Below are 23,462 nucleotides of genomic sequence, written 5' to 3' on the forward strand. Positions count from 1 at the left end.
TACTCTGACTCACCAAAATCCATCGTCATCAACTCTGAACACGATCCACGGCCTCTTCTGTACTGACTAAAGAGTTTACACTTGTAATAAAACAAGACTGTGAAATTGTCACTAATCGGAGTTTGAATTTCTAGTCAATCGCTCAAGCACCACTCTGTTACAATAATGATGGATCTGACGTTTACAATATCAAATAGTAAAGTGTTTGTCAGTGAGGAAATTGAAGCACTTCGAGATGGGGGAAATTAGTGTGTGCCTAAAATATACTTGTACTAAGAGAGTATTCTTGCAAGTGTTAATTTCTCAACGCATTCCAAAAGAAACTTCTATTCACAGGAAAATACCCCTGTACAATATGGAAAAGATTATGGTTTCTCAGTTCACAGTATTTTTCTCACAAAAGACTTGAAAAATCAGTTTTTCATAGTGGATAAAGGTGCTCGGGTACCCTCTGTGAGAGCATCTCCATAAAGTATGCTCATAATTGTAATTTGTGTAATCACTAAAACAAAACGTTAAATTTAAGTTATAAATATGTATAATTGCAATTATTATGAATATTTATTCAAAGTAGTTTACGTAAAGCAAAGAAGAGACTTACTAAAAATTAGGTACAAAGTTGAATAACACAAATAAGCCATTAGTAATACAAGTATACATTTTCCAAAACTCGTTATTTACCACCTTAAAACAAATCTGAAATCGGGTTTATTTCCTGTTGGCCTCCAGAACATTTTTGTGTTAAATCATTCGCAGCGGAATGATGTCCATCCTTCAGCCACGAAATAACTAGTTCGTCTACTTTGAGCTTGTCAAGCGGTGGGCCATTAGCATTGATGAGCAACAAGTTAGACAATGTTTGAGCACTTAATCTATTTCTAATATCAGTCATCTGTAAATTCATAAGGGGAAATCCCCGTTCGCACTCTGTCGTGGAAATTGATAATACTTCTACCCGATTTCTGCAACTCCTCATCGACAATCTGCTTGTTAGACTTAAGTCTGATAACAATTTTTCTCGTTGTTTTGAAATACACAGCAAGAAGTATCATCTCTCTATCAACATACATCTTTTCCATATCGACCATGTCAGTTGGCAATGTCGACTCATGGAGAACAGAAACTTCATCTACCACACCTTCGATAGGGAATCTTGTGCATAAATTATCAATTAAAGCCTGATAAACTGATGATTTCTTATTTGTTTATAAATTTAATTTTTGTAATTACACATGAAGCTTTGATGCCATTACCAAGTTTCCTCGCCCTTCTAGAGAGCGAAAGGGAACGAGGTTCCTGGAAAGTGTTCAGAGGTGAATGGAAATTTCCCTCCTTCTTCCTCTTCAATTACCACACTACTGTTTCCCATGGGCCAAATTACGATGAATTTCAATTAAATTATCATAGTATAATTATTTCCTTGATGAATTATCGATACTTTTCAGTGGAGAAAAGGATGAAATTTGAAAGTCCCAAATCGAGGTAAGTAGACCAACGTAAAGGGAAAAAAAAAAGAGAAATTTTCCATCTAATTATGCGTAAAATCCAAACTTAAAATTTCCGCGTAATTAAGCTTACAGTACAAATTGTATGCCTATTTTTCTCACAACTTTATGGGTTGATTGTTTTGTGTTGTAAGCGCTCCATATAATAAACATAAGCTTCAGCAATTATTATAGCAGAAAGCAATGAATATATGAAGCCAAGCACTGTATTTTTTTTTTTTTTTTGTTTCTGATTTATTTCTTAACTAATATCAATCGTTTTCGATCATTTTTACAAACCAACTCACTACCAATTTTCCATATATAGAAAGTGCTCCCCCTCCATAAAGGAGAGTTTTTTAAAAAATGCTAGGGCACATTCTGTTTATTTTCAATAAAGAGTTAATACACTGAATTTCAGCTCCGTAAGTTTAACGGCTTGCGAGATACTAATTTTTTTTTTTGCAAAAATTCAAACCCTCACTACCTCTTAGGATATTATGTATTATAATGAAAGCAACATAACATCCCAGTTTGGATTAAGGCCTAACTATATACCAAAAGTCATTTCATTTGACTTTGCAATTTGACCGTGATGATCAGGGACACGTAGTTACATTCATTTTTTTATATAATAATTTATATATTACAGTGATTCAAAAATTTATTTTTTCCAGTAGTTAGCTCCTCTAAAAAACTCACAGGTCTCGAAAGCCAAGTAGTAGACTCTAGTATAAGCCCTATTGCTATTATTACAATTAAAAATATCAATATCCAAAAATGCCTGAAGTTCTTTTTTTCACTTGGTTAGATATACTCACCTCAGGTAAGTAGACAGAAACAAATGGAAAAGGAAGGGAAATGAAGGTCTTGAAAGTAAAACGAAGAGAAATTTACCAGTCTTCAGAAGATACTGTCTACAATGCAGTGAGCAGAGTGGGTCGGTAGATCATACTGAGTCAGTGGGTCGAGTGAGTCATGATGGGTGGTAAGTCGCAGTGGGTCACGGTGGGTGGTGAGTCACAGTGGGTCACATGCTGTTGACCCACGATCCACTCACAAAACTTGATCTACTCCATCTCTGCTCTGTGCAGAACCACTCCATCTCTGCTCTGTGCAGAACATACTCATACTAGTGCGTACCAGATACCGATATGTTCAGAAAGTCATCGCATTACACCAATTCGAAAAAAAACAACTTCTGACTTACGTAACAAGCAGTGGCGGTTCTAGAAGGTAAAACCTAAGGAGGGGCAGCCAGTGCCCAGACTATGATAGGTATATATAAACTTTCAAAAATATATAAATAAGAGCTTAAATTATTTTGTCCCTGAAAAAATTGGAGGGACCTAGGCCCCCAGCCTTGGCCTAGATCCACCACTGGTAACAAGTTTCTGATATTAATAAAATTTACATCTTTAGTATGTGGTAGTATTGAACTTCTAAATTCTATTTTGAGAGCCATCTAGTGACTGAGTCATGAACTAGGTGTTATTTTTTTTCGTACTTGGTTTCGACAAATCTCTTAGGTTATAAAATTTCGACTTAAATAAATTTCTATTTGCGCAAAGAGTCATGGAGCCTATTGACGTAAGTCGAGAACTGTTGGTTTATCAAAATTTTTGTCTGTTATTTCCATTTTAAGCAAATTCTAATGCTTATACATTGTTCATGCTATAAACAAAGTTGGGTACTATTGTTATACTATGACCATGTAAGTTTACATGGCCCTTGTCTACCGTTTCAGAAGCATTATAAATAATAAGCCAATTTTAGCAACGGTTTTCTTTAATATTTTTTAGACCAAAAAATATGACAAATTTATCGCAGATGTTTCATTTAAGATAGTATGAGATCAGCAATAACGATTGATTTTCTTTCTTTCTTTTCCTTTCATGCTTTCTTCATTCTTCAGCTGAATAATATTCTAAATATTACTAACAGAATAACTCGCTTCAATACTTTTCCAAATATTCTTGAAAGATATAATGAACTTTCCAGAAAACTTTTATCCAGTCATCAACACTCCATAACAATATCAGCTTCTTCTCGTCTTTTTCGTCCTCTGCTCTAGGTCCTAGCATTACTTCGAAATATAAGCATTTTTTTTCAAAAAATGTTCCCTTTCTTCACTACTATTCAATATGGGCAGTCACATGGGTTTACAGGTGATGACATATCACAAAATATCATTAATACATTAAGCCATCAATACATTTAAATAATCAGAAACAACGTTTCTTCACAATTAGAGTACAATAAAACAAAGTGCAATGAAAATATACAATACATAACATTTCCACATGTGGTAGACCATATATATATTCATGAAGAAATTCGAACCATTTCCTAGTAACTAGATTCAATTGCTTTTTATAATTTCAAACAGAAGAAACTGATAACTCCCACTTCTTCGTAGTTGGAAACTTCTCTCGTTCATCATTCTATATGTTTTCGTTTCCTTTCGTGATTAAATAATCAGTATATATCAAAAGGTTTCCAAGATTTCTTCTTTTTTCTTAAAGAAAATTTGTGCCAAGGCACGGAAGCTACAAGTAAAAATTTTCTTTTGTTTTGTTTTCCAAAAGAGTGAAGTGCGTTAAAGCATCTAGTAACAATCAGGGTTTTTTCAAAGAAACATCGAACAGTGACAGCACAAAGGTGTAAAAAGCCGAAGTTTCAACCCTGTTGTAAGGGCTTCAGTAGTTGTTTGAAGAGCCTCTTAATGTTCATCGATTTCCTGTGAAGCAACACAGTAGGCGCCGCCACCACGATCTTTTCTTCCTTGGATGTTTTGAAGTTTCAGGAAAGGATTTCAGTATGACTGCATCGATTTCTGATTCTGGGATGTCATCTAACCACTGTTTCTCAGGAGAGGAATTGAATATGATTCCATCGAGCTCTGATTCTGGGATGTCACTTAGCGCATCATTGTCTGAGACATCGCTTTTATAATCATCTGAAGCTATTGTTGTAACTGAATTGCTGCAATGTATTATTTGCTCAGGCATGTTGTTGACGAAATCGAGTTCTTCACCGCCGCATAGTAACATGGCCCGATCGATCTCGTTATCTTCAGTAGCATTTGGATCGCAGGAAGCATCTTCTGGAACATATTCAATGGAAGGCTCCTGATCAAGTGGTACAAAGGATCGTAAATCAGTGCGGATACTGACATATGGTAACATGCATTTTACACACATGTCATCAACACAGAACCATGTAATTGAGTATGCACGCAAGGTGTATATAAAAACACGAGTAACCACCTCTTCATCATACTTATAAGTATATATTATATTTCCATTCGCATCCTTGCTTTGGTACTCTGTACAGCGCCTGTCACAGCTGATGGTATTCCTAGGGTTATCGATGAACGGAAATCTAATTTGCTTTGAGTAGAGAGCAATAAAGGAAATCTTGAAGTAGTCAGCCATCATAAAATTCAGAGCGTTTCTCTCATACGTTTAACTAGAGTGCTTATTATCACCGCACTAAATTTTCCAGCTCTTAGTAACTACAACAGTGAATACAAGAATCGAAAATCTAGTTTTACGAACAATGACTTACGATATTTTGTATTAGGTATAATATAAACAAGAACAGAAAAAATAAAAATAAAAAAATATATTTAATAATTTATATATATATATATATATATATATATATATATATATATATATATATATATATATATATATATATATATATATATATAAGATAAAACTAGATTGTTTTATAACAAAAGAAAGAGTACAGACGAAGTGTAGGATCAAGTTTTTAAGCTACATCAATACTGGTGTCTTCCCACTTGCGACAGTCCTATTAGCGAGAGGAACTGTTAACTGTCCTATGAGCGACCGATTCGATCTATTCTCTGCCCTATGAGTCACCGATTCGTTCATACTAAGATAATGGAAGAAGATAAGGTTCTCTCTTCTTTAGTTTGTTTTATGCTAATGTGATTTAGAACCTAACAAAATGTACTATGAAAAATTTCGCTCTACCTGAATTTAATACGTGAGAATGCTCTCATTATATTAACAATCTTTTATACGTTTTTCCTAATATTATATTTTTTAATTAATTTATATGAATACATTGACTCTATCAAGGGGAAAACTAAATATTTAGAGTAGCTCCGCCTTTGTCTATGATTCTAATATAATTAAAAATTTCATGTTAAAATGATACGGAGCATAAGTTTAGATTGAATATGTTTATGGCATAAGAAAGAAATCAGAAAGAGGTAGGGACGCCCAAAGAAAATTTTCTAGGGAAGAGCATCTCCATGGTTGCTGTATCACATCTGGTATATCTGGTATTTAATATGAGTGGTTTGCTATATTACGTATACATTTTTGTGAGCCAAGGGGGTGACCCCTGCTTCCCATCGGGTGCCCATGGAAAATAGGTCTTCACCATTTCAGGATATCAAAGAGATCTAAAAACACGGTGTATTCGAAGAAATTATTACACAAGTTACAAATCTCTCGCAACACTTTACAGTTCGTCTAGTTATAAGGGATTCTTTCACAGTGCTTCACGACAAGCTTTTATGTATAAGTCAAAACAAGGGAGGAAAGCAAATTAAGCAATTAGTTTACGTTTTAGTAGCTTACAATGGGGGGGGAGGTAGTTTAAAGAGTTTGTTTACCTTTTGGATGTTTTACCTTTAGGAATATACTTTTCATGGAAATATCTCTGTTGTCTCGTTAAGTTATTTGATATGTTTTATGTCAAATCTAACTCAAAATTAAAATAAGTTTTATTTACACTCACAGTAGAGGAAAAATATATTTGACAAACAGTACCACTAGCACGTACATATTTCATACCAAGGTTGTTGGGGCGCTAATAACGCCAGAGGCAAACATATTTTACGAGATGGAATCATGTCATCTTCCATCATCTCAATGTAAATGAATCGGTCGCTCATAGGACAGTCCTGTCGCTAATAGGACTGTCGCTTCTGGGACTAATTCATCAATACTTACTGTGCTAAACAAATATAGTTTTATTAACGGTGTGCATAAATGTATGTGCAGTTACAAAGTTTGTGTGTGTGTGTGGGGGGGGGGCAGACTCCGGATCCTATGAGATCTGGTGATAGGGTTCGGGGCTTGATCATGGAATTCTTCAACAGATAACAGCATTAATATCGTAGTTATGTGCATGCTCACGCATAATTCCACAACAGATAATATTCGAAAAAAAAAGTTCACTCATATTTCATAGGTCAATCTATGTCGTAGGAAGTTAGTATCCTACTATTAGTTTAGTGTCCAACTAAAGTACTGGAGAACTATTTTAATTAACATAGGGCCAGAAATGCTTAATTTAAACACTAGAAGCATAAATATATTGACAGTTTGAAGGTGAATGAATTTATAATCGTAAAATTAATCCAAATAAGGAGAAATCCTATTAATTGATTATATTTTATTGTAATTATTTGTTGAGCGTAAACTACGAAAATTTTCTTTTTCGAAGAAAGTGTTATATACAGGGTTTTCATAAAGTCTGGACGGATTTAATTTGCTTATAATTTTCATAAAAATGCTCATAATGAAATCAAATAAAGTGCAAACGGTAGCGGAAGGATTAAATGTTTAGTTGGCAACACCGTTAGATAAGCGGCAACTCTGAACACGTTGAGAGAGGGAGAGGGAGGGCAAGGGCAGTTTCTTACCAAATTCCATCCATTGTTGTTTTCATTGTTGTTTCAATGTTGACTGTTAAAAGTAAGTTGTAAGCTGTATTGGTGTGTGTGTCGTTTAAAGAAATAAATAAATGAAAAACTCCTCTGAGAAGACTATTTTTTTTACCGTAACAAAGATGGCGTCGGTGAAAGAGAAAGCGCAATGTGTTCTGTGGTACGCAGAGCTAAAATCACCAATTCTGGTGTGTCGAAAGTTCACCAAAGAGTTCAAAAAGCCGGCACCGACTGAAAGTGCAATCCGAAAGTGGCATGCTAAGTTCTTGGAGACAGGAAGCGTCCTGAACCGTCCTCGAAGTGGGAGGCCGCCAACATCGCCTGCAACAGTGAGCAGGGTAAGGGAAAGCATCATCAACAGCCCACAGAAGTCGATTCCGAAGCCCGAAGAAGGTGTGGCGGTGAATGAACTGAGCTGGTGCAGATTACAGGTAAAAATTTAATCCTTCCGCTACCGTTTGCACTTTATTTGATTTCAATATGAGCATTTTTATGTAAATTATAAGCGAATTAAATCCGTCCATACTTTATGAAAACCCTGTATTTATTAACGGCTAAACTAGTTTTCTTTTTTATCTTTCTTTTCAAAATTAATAAAACTGTTTGTTACATTCTGCGCATTATATTTTTTAACTTAAAACAATTATTAGTTTTGGAGAGCTCGGCAGTGGTAGGGATAGTCATAACATCGTTTTAATGTTGTACTGCGAAGAGGAAGAAGGTAAGTGTAAAGTTTGCACTTACACTATATATACACCCACACCTCTACAAACACACATACACACCCAATAATTACCTTACCCATTTTTATTTTACTAATTTCTTGCTTTTCCCTTTTTTTTCTGCTCCGATTATATGGGTAACTAGCACTCTTTCACCGCTTGAACTTTCTTCCCGATTATGACACACATCCCTAAGATTGATAATTTCATTCTATCTCGATTTTGATCTTATTTATACTCGATTCTGACTCAATTATATTATATTTCTACATTATATCAATTATATAAATTCATAAGTCAGGCAATTCGATCTTATGGTCGGTCAACAAATGCAAATGGCGGGACCACCATTTGTAATTTTTCTTACAATTTTTCAAATATATAATTCAGTTTTCCGAATACATAATTCAATTTCCACAGATTTGTAGCACATAGGATTATCATGTCTAGTGCATCTAATTAATGCCAATAACGGTGATGAAGACAAGACATTATTTTACAAGCGTACGTTGGAAATTATCTCCCGCCTTTCTTCAATATACCGGTAGTTAGAGTGAAACCTCTAAATAACGAACGTCAATGGAACATTATTATTTGTTTGTAAATGAGAGGTGTTCGTGACAGGGACGCTACACAAATTTAGATTAATAACAGCTTGTGTAGTAATTGTATGAAAAATAAGTAAATACAGGATAGTGCATGGAAAAGTAGCGCGTGTATATCATAGCCAGTGGCGTATTTAGGGGGGGGGGCTTCCGGGCTTAAGCCCCCCCCGAAATCTTACTTACTATAGTAAAGTATATGAAATATCTTGCAGAATTTTCACATTTTCAGGCAAAGCCCTCCCCGAAAGTTAGCAAAGCCCCCCCCGAAAGAAAATCGTAAATACGCCACTGATCATAGCTATAAATAGCCTAAATGGATATAGAGGGATATTTTGTATAACACACGTGTACTTTGATTGGTACCGTGCTATGCAAAAATTACGTCGTTTGAGGTCTATTTATGATGGGTTTAACCCTTAAAGGATCCTGGCTTTTTGGGCTATTTTTTAGACTTTCAGTCAAGTAGCTACTGTATCGTCACTATTTATCCTAGGATCATGGTTCATACCTCATTCTCTTCAGAATAAAGCTGGCTTTCAAATGGTACCACTTGCATGCTCATACCATATACCAGAAGTGGGAAAAAATGTCAAAGTGAAAATTTCGGAGGGAAAATTTTTTTCTCGAACTTTGCCCCCCCCTGGACCCCCTGTGTAATCGTAGTCATCTAAAAAAATCTGATAAATAGTACTTGGTATACTGAATGTGTGTGCCAAATTCCAAGTTTCTATCTTGAATAGTAAGGGCGGGAGAATTTTTATCAAAAATTCCCACAATGCCCCAAATTACCATAAAACACTATGATCTCAGGGAAAAAAATCCTGAGACATCACTAATTACCCTAGGACTATAATCCGCCAATCATTCTCTTCAGAATAGAAACTAAAATTTCTTTCAGGCAGTACCATTCACATGTCTCCATCATGTATCTAAGGCGGGAAATTCCGTAAAAAAGGATTTTTTGAGGCAAAATTTCCCTTTTTTCAACTTTTGCCCCTCTGGACTCCCCCTGTTTTTACGCAGAAATCGGAAAAAAAAACTTCTGGTAAATACTACTCGGTGGACTGAATGTTTGTGCAAAATTTCAATTTTCTACGTGAAAAAATAGGCCCGCCAGAAAAATTTCCCTACCATGCCCCACTTTTACCCTATACAGAAGTATATTTGGATAAAAATTCACTGAGACGGCCCTAATTACCCTAGAATAATAATTCGACCGTCGTTCTTTTCAGAATGGAACTGCCTTTCAGACGGTAAGACTCACGTGGTCCTATCATGTATGTGAGGCGGGAAAATGACGAAAAACGGGATTTTTGGGGTAAAAATCCCTTTTATAACCCTTTGCCCCTCTGGTTCCCCCCTGTTTTAGCACTGACATCGGAACAAAAAATCTGGTAAATACTACTCGGTGGACTGAAGGTTTGTGCAAAATTTCAATCTTCTACGTAGAAAAATAAGCCCGCCAAAAAATATTGAACATAGGCTTAGAAAATGAGAAAATAAATTTTTGACTTATGACGTCATCACCTTCTATGTCTGGACGCAGGACGGTCTGAAACCATACGTAATGTCTTCTACAAGGCCTCTGGACTTGGAAAAAAAAACGGACGAAAAAGCTCAAATAGAAGAGAAATAACGCAATGTACCACGAAAAACGCATATGGTACAAATTGTACCATAGGATCCCCAAAGGGTTAAGATGAATTTGTCCATCACAAAAATGTATGATGATAAGCAATAATTTTAGTTTGATTTAAAAAAAATTAATTGCAAACATAATCCCAATTCGTAAGTACTATTATAGTACGTGTATTAATGAAAACCATGCTAGAGGAAAACCCGCATTGTTCGAACCTGCGATATCCAAGGTACACCAGTATAGGGCCTATTCCAAAATAACGTCTAAGTGCAAGTCCCTATAATTTGATCTATCCCTCCCCCTCTAGGACATTTTTCTATTTTCTTTTTTTTAAGAAATCTCTCTAGTACATATCCCTTAATTCACATCTTGACTACTAACTGTAACGCTTTAAGAACATGCAACATTATTATTAAGCATTTAAAATTTACTGTGGATAGAGTTGAGTTGATTTTGAGTTTAACGTCCCTTTCGGCAGCGAGGCTATATGAGACGGGACCTGGTTAACGTGGAATCCGAACCACCATGAGCTCCCGCCGGGAATCGAACCCCGGTCTCCCACGCCAAAAGCGCTTACTGTGGATAGAGAAAATAATAATGTTGTTTACTTTGCAGGTGTTCTATGTGGTGGTTCACCAGGTAATCCAGGCACTTAGCCAAGGGGGGATCCGAGAGATCCGGACCCCCCTTCGAGATTATCATCATCATCATCATAGGTATTCTGCCTTTATTGGCAAGTCACTTGCCGCAGCTGAGAAGCTTCCATGCTCCACGGTCCTCCGCTAACCTCTTCGTCTTCGCGTATGATCTTTGTTTTTATATCATCCATTAATTGTTGTCTCCTTCGCCCCCTCCTTCTCTTTCCCGCCAGGCGGGAGCTCATGTGGTTCGGATTCCACGTTAATCAGTAGGTCCACGTCTCATATAGCCTCGCTGCTGAACGGGACGTTAAACTTAAAATGAACTCAACTCTCTTTCCCGCCACCATACCCTCTAGCACGTCCCTCATGATACAATCTCTTCTTAGGCAATGTCCCAACCAGTTTCTCTTCCTCTTCCTAATAATATCTAAAATTGTTCTTTTCTTACCCACCATTTCTAACACTCTCTCATTCGTTTACCGCTCGACCCAACTAATCCTTTCCATTTTTCTCCACACCCACATTTCGAAGGCTTCCAGTCGATTTTCGTCACCTTTACGTAATGTCCACTTCGAGATTAGAAGTGAAGAAAATAAGGAAGGATGAAACAAACAGAAAAGAGGAAAAGGAAGAATCAGCGTTAAAAATATTTTTTCGTCATTGCTTCTCCGCAGTATCAAACATGTTATTTGAGAAACAGTTTTTTACTGCTCCTTTCACTTGTCATTTGAAACAGACAGTAAGTAGTTAACGGAATAGCAAAAATGAAACTTTATGTGGAAAGGAAGTTCTGTTAGCATTTGATTCAACAGAGAAAGGAACGCAGATCTTATAACATATTTTGCAAGACATTATTGGATACGTACTTTTAATAATATTCAATATGTACTTTTTATAAGAGTTGAGTCATAATGAAAGGAAAATTGTTATACTTGAATGAACAGAGGAAGGAACGTACATATTGTAAAATCTTTTTCAATACTTTTTTTATATTCTTTTACTCGAGATTTCTTCATAGTTTGTCATTAAAATACTTACTAACATATCCTCATTTTATTGTCCTAATAACCAATATATGTTGCTAGTATCTAAACCAATAGTTTAGATAGATCAAGTCCCTAGTGTGATAACCATAGTATTTCATATCACACTGCCCCCCCCCCCTTTACGAAATCCTGGCTACATGCCTGAGGTAGTTGACTTACGACAAAAACATTTTGTGGGGAAAAAATTTTCTGTCTACGGATTTTATTTTGTCTCTTTCCTTTTTCTTTCTTTGTTTTCTTTTCCTTCCTTTTCCTTTTCTTTTTTGTGTGCTAAATACGTTTGAGTTCAGAAGGATCCTATCCGTTATGATGTTACTGAATTGTTGGGGGTAAAAGAAGATTGTCCGTGTCCGTATCTCAAATTGTTCGTGAAATGAGCGTTCTATCCCGTAATAATACAAATATTTTCAAGAGGCAAGAAAAAGTGCCTTTATTATGTAGGGGTCCGTTATTGAGAACTATTGGTTTCGTTATATACGAGACTCGTATATATATGCCATCTTAATATATTATAGGCCTATAGACTCAACGATATTTTGAGCGTTCTACACTGAAGAAATTGCTAAAGTGAGATTTCATTTCGTGAAATTTCGGACGGCGAAGTTTTGTCCTAGGCTACATGTTGTCTCGTGAGAATCTGACCAGATGACGTGAGATTTTGGACCGGCGAGAATTTGGCCAGGCGAGATTATGGACCGGGGTCTTGTACCTAAACCGCTGCGGATTATCAGCTCCAAATAAAGTGAGTACTTCGTTACAACCTAAGGACGGTTTTTTTTTTTATTATTATTTATTATTTTATGAGGAAAAAGTTACTGCTTTAATAAATGAGTGATAAATAAGTAAACAACATTTTGATAAACTCTAGGGCTGTTGATATTTTAACTAATAATAATTATTACTTATTTTCTTGTAGTTAGTAGGAGGTGCAATTGGTTTTAATGTTAGATTTATAATGCACTAGTGATAAACGTAATAGGCCTATATGTTGCAATTACCGGATTGTTAATGAAGGCTAATTACGAACAAATTAATTAGATTGATTTTTTACATTAAAAATCACTGTAATTGCAACTTACCACAATAATGAAATTAACTCCTGAAAATGTGAGAAAACCCAAATACAAATAAGGCTTTAAAAACCTTTTTTCTTCTCTCGTTGTAAGATCTATTTGTAATCCACCTTCCATGATTGAAGACATAGTTTTCTTTCTTCTCTCTTTCTGTATTCGTAAGTGGCAACCCGCGTGCTTAAGTGGCACAGACAGAGATTCTGGATGATGATCCCGGGATTCTGACGTAATTAGACTGGTAATTGTTTATGTAAGGAAAGTGTTTGAATTATCGGCTATTGTATTTGCGAAAAGGCCTGAGAGAAGCGTGTCCATGAATGGAAATCGGGCACCTGCAATAATAACTAACAACATTGATGGTTTGGTTGCGCTACTACTCGGTTAGATGGCGCAAGTTTCGTTCTTCCTTTTGCTTTCTGTTTCTTTTTCCTTTTCGATTGCTGCTTTTATATTCGTGTTTCGTTCACACGAAGAAGAGGGATAATCACAAAGAGTTACAGTACAATAGCTGTGTGTTTTCTCCGTCTTTTTCTTTCTTTCTTTTCCTAAAACGTCAAATCCCCGTTCCGTACCCCTTTTTTACAAAAGTAAATTCAAACTTCGTTTCGCATCGTTATGTTATGCTAATCAAGACACCGAGGCAGTTTTAAGTACTTAACAAGAGCAGTTCAAATTCAAAAGATCTAAAAGAAAACATAATACACTTGAAAATATACTTTTCAAAAAAAAAATATAGAATATTGAAGAGCATATGCTGTGCAATTGAAAAACAAACACTTCATGTCTGTTGAACATATTTAAAAAAAAGTAATAGTTAATTTCCGATTCTGATCGTGAATGTAAGCTTGGTGTTTCTTTACCAATCAACTTCATATATATATACACGGGGACATTCACCCATGTAAATAGTGTGTACCAAGTCGAAAATCAATTTCTATGTCTGACTGTTTTTCACTGAAGTTAGAGCTTAATGTATTGCGTTTGAGCTAACTTCGTCAAGTTATTGTTCCATTCAATATATATAAACTTCCAAGTTTCAATTTACATTCAGTTTGCTTTGGTATTATTTTTTGAAAAAGTGGAGGAATAAAAAAATGCTTATACGGCTACATACATCTATTTTTTTCTAAAAATTTTAAAAAAAGAGTACACGAGAGCATACAAGTATTAAGTGCTTTAAAAATGATAGAAGAGTGGGGAGGGAATAGGGGTGTGAGTCTGTTGCTAACTTTACAGAAGGCTTTCGAATGTTTTTAAAAATAACACGTAGATCGGATTTGAAGCTTGATTTTTCAATTAAGAAGTGTGCGAGAGAACATATTGGAAAAAACTGTCGACCGATTGGGAACAGCAACATAATGGGTACATCACCCTAAAGGGAACAGATATACGTGGGAATATTCTTTCTAAAGAGCTAGTCAAAAAGTTTACAATAAACGAACACCCTTTTTTCTTCTTCTTCTTTTTGAAACTTCAAATGCATGTACACGTATACATTGTTAACTTCTTGCATGCAACTTTTAAAAAAGTAGATTATAAAAATGGATATTCCGACAAGTAGCAAGTTGATATTAGTTTTTAAGGAGTTGGTTTACAAAACTCCTCTATATTATCTACTTTATCCATCCGCCCTTCCTGTAAATATAAAATCACTGGAACTACTTGAAAGATGACCGTCAATTTTGGCTAGGATACAGAGTTTTAGTTTTCTGATGGAGGTGATCCACCGCCAGAAAATGGTAGAAATAATAAATTTCTGTTGGTCACTACAGAGCAAAAACGGAAAAAAAAATTAAAATGAAATGAAATATTTCAGTAGTGATGAGCGCAAGAGTCTTGGTCTTGCAGTTTTTGCAAGAGTCTTGCATGCAAGACCAAGACCAAGACCAAGACCAAGACCAGGAATCTCGATGCAAGACCAAGACCAAGACCAAGGGGTGCAAGACCAAGACCAAGACCAAGACCATACCTGCAAGACCAAGACCAAGACCAAGACTCTTGCGCAAGAGTCTTGCACAAGTACCGGCTCGGTGGTAGAGTAGTCACATGTGGTTATACGGGTCCCTGGTTGGATTCTACCTTGCGCCATGGGAACTTTTTGGTGGGCAAATACCGTGTGGGTGGGTTTTCTCGGGATTTTGATGTTTCCTGCTACTTTCTTCATTCCACCATTTCATTCATTTCTCAACATTATCGTCTCCCTTAGGCTCGATGCATAATCGTAGGACGTTAAACTAGATACTTCATTTTATTTCAAAGCATATTAGTGGTGTTTTTCTTCCAAAACTAAAGAGAAATGTAGTGTCGACTACATGGGTATGGCATTGGCTTCCAGACTCAAGCATCCGTTGGAAATTTTTAATGTGTGCTCATAAAATTAATATCGAAATAACATTTTCATAACATTGACAAAAACTTAGTAATGTGACCGCAAGTTTGATTTCGTGGGCGGATGCTTATACGTTGAATAATTGTTTATCAATATAACTTTTAGCCTCCTTAGATATACGACACATCGAGGATTGAGCGATATAGCATTATACTACAATAATACATCTATATTATAAAATTGAAAATGACTATTTTTGTGACTCCTAATCTCTTGAACCACCCGACCGATCTTGATCAAATTTTCAACATAGATGCAGTTTGAGCCTGGGAGTGTTTTCATCACTTCACTTTGATGGTAAAACTTAGGGGAGGGGAAAAGGGGCAGTTATAAAATAATAAATAAAACTTAATAACTTGACCAAAACGAGCAATTTCGATCAAATTTTTAATATAGATGAGGTTCAAGTCTGGAATGTTATATGTCAGTTCACTTTGACGGAGCAACGTAGAGGAGGGGAAGATGTACAAAAATCAATATGAATAAAAAAAAGTGACTAAGTTTGTGACTCAATAACTTGAACCGATCTCAATCAAATTTTTAACATGTATGAGGTTCTTTCCTGGAAAGTTTCTTAGAGTTTGTTTCACTTTGATGGTAGAACCTAGGGGAGGAGGAGGGGAAGGATCCGAACTCGATCACATTTTCAACATAAATGATAATCGGACCTGAGATGATTTCTGTCATATCACTTTGACGTGAGGGAAGGGGAGGGGAAAGATATTTAAAAATGATCGAAAATGACCGATATTAAAATGGAATCTATAGTTTTGGGGGTTGCTGAGATAAATAGTGACACTTCCGATGCTGTTTAGATCAAAATTCAGCCCCGTGGCTTGGCGGAGGGGAGATATATATATAAAAATGATCGAAAATAACGAATATTAGTGTCGAATCCATAGTTTTCGAGGTCGCTGAGTTGAATATTGAGACTTCCTATATCGTTTACGACCAAATTCAGCCTCGTAACTTGGGGGAGAGGGAGAAACATAATAATGACCAAAAAATACCAATATTAGTGCCGAATCGGGGTCTCTGACACGAATAGTGACACTTGTGATGCCGTTAAAAAACAAATTCAGCCCCGCAACTTGGGGAGGAGAGAGAAACATAAAAATAATCGAAAATGACCGATATTAGAGAGCGCTTTACAAATAGTAAAGAAGTGATTGATTAACGAAATATATTATTATTATTATTATTATTATTATTATTATTATTATTATTATTATTATTATTATTATTATTATTGTTATTATTATTATTTTAACCCAACGAAGTGGGTACTTAATGCTAGTAATCCATATTCACAAGTGAAACTTCAAATAACTTGGAGTTTGATGCCGTTAATTTGTATTTCTAATACAGGTCAACGGTATTTATATAAAGTGAGTTTACACAAAAGACATAGACAGTTGAGTCGTTTTCAGTTTTCACTCAAATTATTCTAAAATATTTAGAGGTTTGATTATAATAATTATTATTTTAATTTTCTCTCCCTCTTTTTCTGGTCAATATTGCTAAACATATCATCATCGTCATAATAGCTATTCTGCCATTATTGGCAGGTTATTTGCTTCAACAGACAAGGTTCGACGTTCGGTGGTCCTCAGCTAGTCTCTTCGTCTTGACGTAACAATTTTCTGTTTTAATACTTTCCTTGAACTAGTCTGCTTCGCTCCCACCCTCTCTTTCCTTCCACAATACTCTCTAGCACGTCCCTCATAATACAGTTCCTCCTCAGCCAATATTCTTACCAGTTCCTCTTCCTCCTCTTAACAATACCTAAAATTCTTTTTTGCTCCTACTGCTAATATTTCTAACACCTTCTCATTCGTTTCCGTTCAACACAGCTAATTCTCTCCTTTTTTTATGCCCATGTTTCGAAAGTCTGCAATTTTTTCATCACTTTTGCGTAATGTGAATATTTCTGCCTCATAAAGTACATATTGGAATCAGTAAAACAAAGTTTCAATATTTAATTGGAAGTTTGTTTAATATAAGGTTTAGCTAATCGTGGTTGAAAAGAAAAATGTGGCGCCTTTAGAGTGTAAAAATTAATTTGCAATTCATGATATTTCAATAATCTGCGCCGTCTGATTTTCTTTCATGCGCCTTAGGGGTAGCCTCCCCTGTTTGGGAACCAGTGGAGTGTTGGATCTGTTAAAAAATATAAAAAGATTACGAAACGCTGTGATTTAGGCATATCTTATAAGTAGTGAAGCGTGGGCACCCATTAAAAAAATAAAGGTAATCAGCTATGTTGTACACTATCATCATACTTACACGATGTTAAATTATATTACATTTAGAAACATACATTGTATTTCCGTTACTACTGGTGCATTGTAGAGTTTATTATTCCTTATATCCATAGTAAAATTTACCTATGAAAAGCTTGAGATTTCTTAAATGCAAGACTTGCAAGACTCTTGCATGCAAGACCAAGACCAAGACCAAGACTGGGTATGCAAGACCAAGACCAAGACCAAGACCAAGGGTTCCAGTGCAAGACCAAGACCAAGACTCGATGTGCAAGACCAAGACCAAGACCAAGACCACCCCGGTCTTGGTCTTGGTCTTGCATTTGCTCATCACTATATTTCAGTTTAACGTCCCACGCTTATGCCGTTTAGGCGAAGAGAGACGATGGAATGATGAAAGAACTGGTGGAATGGGATTGTGAGGAGAAACGGGAGTACCGCGTTACCAAAAGTTACTTTTCTGTTGACTGAAATACAGTTTTATCCATTTACCGTATTCTCGCGTGTATAAGCCGCACTCATGTATAAGCCGCACCCTTAAAATTTAACTTTACTTCCGTTAAAAAAAATATTTTGTTCGTTTACCGGTAATTGTTGATTCAAATCAACAATAGCGGTATTTGAGTTAACGTGTTTGTTCCTGTATTGAATTGTTGTTTCGTCTGATTGTGGCTTTGTGGATTTGTTTTCTATACGTGTTTCTTGTGATGTGCGGTAAATACCGTACAACAAACGCAAAAAATTAATACCGTAATTATCTTTAAGCCATTTTAAATCATTCGCGTGTATAAGCCGCACCCTACATTTTCGTTTGCTTTTTGGTGAAAAAAAGTGCGGCTTATACACGCGAGAATACGGTACTTAGTGCAGCTAGAAGTCACTAAGCCAGCCGGGTAAGGTGGTCTTCCCTCGTGGTTCAAAAGATACTACGTAAAACTGGAAATTATGGAACTGGAGTGAATGAATAGTCCGAAAATCAGGATTAGAGATACCATGCATAAAAGAACTGAAGAATTATGAACTAATTAGCTACACAGATACTCACTTGCAGATGTAAATTAATATTCCTCCAATATGGTCAAGAAGTCACATCCTAGTGGTAGGTTTGCGTTATACAAAAAAGAAAGAAAGAAAGAAAAACTGCCATAAAGCAACCGTTTCCAACTTGATGTTGCATCTCCCTGAGAGTGTGCATCTGACAGTTCACGAGTACACGGGAAATTATTAGTAATAACTTATAATAAATACATATACAGTGTAAGCACCACCTTTTCTTTCAGCGTAAACAATATTTAGGCTTTAATTTGCAATGACGGAAGAGGGAGTTTCATACAATCAAAATGAAAACAACTTATAATACAACTGATATCTGCTAAGCTATTTCAGCCCCATCTCACCTCGTACTATTTGTTTAGCCCCATCTCAACAATCTGGATACAGACTTTCTTACGCCAAAGATTTTAAAAAGCATTTATTTTTAATTTTTAAAGGGTATTGCATGTAAAGGTAACTGTGAAATAAAAATAGTTTATGTAAACAAGGCGTACAATATGAGAATAAATGATAATAGGGCACAAAATAACGAAAAGTTTGGGAACAATTTGTCTAAAGAGTCCATGATTGTAAATTTGTGCTTAAAATATTGATCTAGTATTTTCTAACGATTAGTTGGATACACTGTATCATGAAAATGTGACACTTGGCTGAATAATATTGTTTGAAATAATATAATTTCCTCCAAAAAAAAAAAAAAAGTTAGTAAAATATTCTTTACCGGAGCGAACGCTTACCGCTGATGTGTGGCGGTCCCTCGTTCGATCCCCAGGGAAGTAAGTTTGTGGTGAGAAACAACATTGTCCATGAAATTTCTAAAGGTACTACCGTTTCCTCCCACATTCTAATTTACCAATTCTTCCATTATGATCCACTTGTCTTATTCATCCGTCTCCCTTAGCCTAAAGGGCATAATAGTGGGACGTTAGGCCGAAAGATTTCATGTCATTTTTTCATACGAACCCGAAATACATAGGCTATATGCTCGTAATTTTTTTAAAAAATATAGGTTTCCTCCTTGGGGCATTGAAAGAAATCTTACAAAAAAGGTTAAGTAGGCCTATTATTTCACAGTAATTCCCTCTATTCAGAGAATCAGCACGTTAAAATATATGTAAATGCAATACATGAGCATGCACAATCTGTCGATATTTTTAGATACTGGCTGATATATGTTATGCTTAATCATCAACAGACAATGTAATGATGCATTTGCAGCTACTCTTCTTTCAATTTTAATCACTTTTCGTTCTGAAGAACGCCATATATTTTCCTCAGGTCAATTGGTGTTTGCGTCAGCTTTATCTGACTGTTTTGAAGCTTAGATATAGATATCGTTAATTGACAGGCCATAAATGCAATCTTCAGCATTTATGACAAACTAACAAAGATGGCAGTTTTATGTTTGCCTCAAGCGAACTCGTAACTTTGATATATGTCTGTGGAATACAAAGTATGTCAGTTCAATGTAACCTTTCAAGAACGGCCTAAATATATACATATAGGAAACAACGCCACTTTTTAAAAACATAATTCTGAAATTACTTTAAAAAAAAATGAACTAGGAAATGCAAAGAACTAGGTGTTTTGTTAGATTATATAGTAGAACAAAATGGATACCTAGTCTTAAAATTAAAATTAGAATTAAATACGGAACGCGGTGTCTCAGTTGTAGTCCCTGGTTCGATCCCTTGCCAAGAAAGATTGTGGTGGACAACATCATGTCCGTGAGTTTTTTCGGGGTTTTCCCGTTTGCCTTCACATTATCATTCCACTAATTCTTCCTCCATCATACAGCGAAATTAAACTACCGCTAATTTTAGTGTGTTTCTGTAATATCTTCAAAACAAATAAAAAATACTCGCAAAACAGAAACGTAGTGAACTAGATAATACGATTTTGCATGTGATACCGTTATCACAACTCATCTACCTGCTTTCGATTTGCAACTGTAGAAAGATTTAGCATTTTTTGTGGGTTCTGGAAATAGCGGGATATGAAAAGCGAATAGGTGAATTGTGGTAAAGGTATCACATGCAAAATTGTATTGTCTAGTTCACTACATTTCTGCTTTTCGAATATTTTTAATTGTTTTGAAGATATTACTGAAAAACTAAAAAATTAGCGTTAATTTAATTTCGCTGAAGTGAAGACCCTTAATTATCGTCTCCTTTAGCCTAAAGATCATAATCCTGGGATGTTACCTGAAAAATTTGAAAGAATTAACATTAATCAAACTAAATTTAAAAAACAAATTGAATTTATGATCAATTTTATTTTGGTTAAAGTAAAATTCATGCTAAAATCAGAAATTTGTTAGGAGAAATCTGATTTCTAAAAGTAATATCAAAACATCTAAAATTGCTTTAAGACAGGCACGTAGCCAGGATTTCGTAATAGGGGGGGTCCGAGACATTAAATACTGTGGTTATCACACCAGAGTTCGATTATTCTAAACTATTTTACTGGTAACATATATTGGTTCGTTTAGTCAGGATTTCGTGATGGGGGCGGAGGGAGAGTTTGATATGAAATATTGTGGTTATCACACCAGGGGCTTGATCAATTTAAACTATTTTACTAGTAACATATATTGGTATGTTAAGACTTTAAAATTAGGACATGTTAGCAAGGGCGCCGATTTCTCTGTAAATTTTGGGGGGGGGGTCCATTCAGATGCAGAAGGCATATATGAGGAATTTAAGACAAATTGCATTCAAATTATGCCAATATATTGTATATTCATAAATATAACAAGAGGGCCCACATGACCTTTGGGGGGCCGGGCTCCCTCGGCCTCCCAGGATCGGCGCCCATGCATGTTAGTAAGTATTTTAGTAACAAACTATGAAGAAATCTCGAATAAAAGAATATTTAAAAAAATATTTTTTTAAATTTTACAATATCTACGTTCCTTCTGTTTATCCAAATATAACAATTTTCCTTTCATTATGACCTCAACTATTAAAAAAAAAAAAAAGTACTATCCAATAATGTCTTGTAAAATATTTATAATATCTGCGTTGCTTTCTCTCTTAAATCAAATGTTAACAGGACTTGCTTTCCACATAACTTTTTCGTTTTATTTTTCCGTCAACTACTGTCTGTTCCAAATGACAAGTTAAAGGAGCAGTAGAAAATTGTTTTCGAAATAACATGTTTGATACTACAGGGAAGCGATGATAAAAAATTATTTTTATTTTTAGCTTTATTTTTATCTTTATATTTTATCTTTATTTTTAACGCTGATTCTTCCTATTTCTTGTTTCTTTTTGTTTCATCCCTCCTTATTTTTTTATTTCTGGTCCCGAAGGGGGGGGGTCCGGACCCCCCGGACCCACCCCTTGGCTACGTGCCTGTTTAAGATCATTTTCCTTCAGTTCTGACGTACTACATGTTCAGTTCACTTGAAAACACATAGAATATACAGTACAATAAATAGACTTCTTTTAGGTTTAAATAATGCAACACTTCCAAAATTATATTAACGAACTTCAATTTAGAGAGAACGGTATGCCTTATGAATGTTAGTACATGATTATCACAGGCAGGATTTCGTGAAGGGAAGGGGGGGGGAGTCCGTGACATGAAATACTATGGTCATCACACCAGAGACTCGATCATTCTACACTATTTTACTGGAAAATATATTGGTTCCTTTAGCCAGGATTTCGTAACAGGAGGGGGGGGGGGCGTAACATGACATTATGAAGGCCCAGGAGCTCGATCAATCTAAACGACTTTACTATCAACATATATTGGTTTGTTAGGACCATGGTTAGGACAATAAAATGAGGATATGCTGGTACGTATCTTAATAACAAACTATTCAGTACATCTTTAATTTTCGACCATTTAGGAAGCTTGAAAATAATAAATAAACGTATTGAAAAAGATTATACAATATTTACTCCTTCCTCTGTTTATTCAAATATACAGATGGTGATCAGAAAAATGGAAACACCTGTAGTTGGCAACACGTCAGATGTATGGGTTGGCAGTGGTGTCGTGGCGCCCGCAGCACCGGACCGCTGGTGGTGGTGTGTTAGGTCGGTCTTCATACTACGTCAGGCGCAGTGGAACAGCAGTGTCCAGTGGCTGCAGCAGACGGAGGTAGTGTAAAATGGGAGACCTCTCAGATTTTCAAAGAGGGCAAATTGTTGGTGCGCGGTTATGTGGAGTGAGTGTGACGGCAGTGGCTACTGTGTTAGGTGTGTCGCGTGGGACAGTGTCGAAGGTGAAAACCACATTGGGCAAGCGGAACAGTGGGCGGAAGAAAATCATGAGTGACAGGTCACGCCGGGTATTAAAGCGCATTGTCACGCAGAACCGTCGTGCCACTGCGGAGCAAGTGACGGAGAAACTTAATCAGCACCTCCCCCACCCTGTTTCGACAATCACAGTGAGCCGCGAATTACATGACATGAACTTACGGGGTTGTGTTGCACGGGCCAAACCGCTCATCAGGGACCATAACGCTTTCGCACGCCGCAAATGGTGCCGCGACCATGCAACTTGGACCGTTGAGGACTGGAAACGTGTGATATGGTCGGATGAGTCATCCTTCACTCTATTCCCAACCACAGGCCGTGTTTATGTGTGGAGAATGCCCAAAGAAGCTTATGATCTGCAGTGTCTCTGCCCAACTGTGAAACATGGCGGCGGCTCGGTGATGCTGTGGGCCGCCATATCATTGGGTCCTGTGGTCACACTTAGCGGACGAATCACTGCCAACGATTATGTCGCAATTTTAGGAGACCACTTGCATCCTATGGTCTGGATGTTGTTCCCGGACAATGACGCCATCTTCCAGGATGATAATGCACCCAT

The sequence above is a fragment of the Thermobia domestica genome, chromosome 1 (assembly GCF_964235325.1).
Source record: "Thermobia domestica chromosome 1, izTheDome1.hap1.1, whole genome shotgun sequence".
Lineage (NCBI taxonomy): Eukaryota > Metazoa > Arthropoda > Insecta > Zygentoma > Lepismatidae > Thermobia > Thermobia domestica.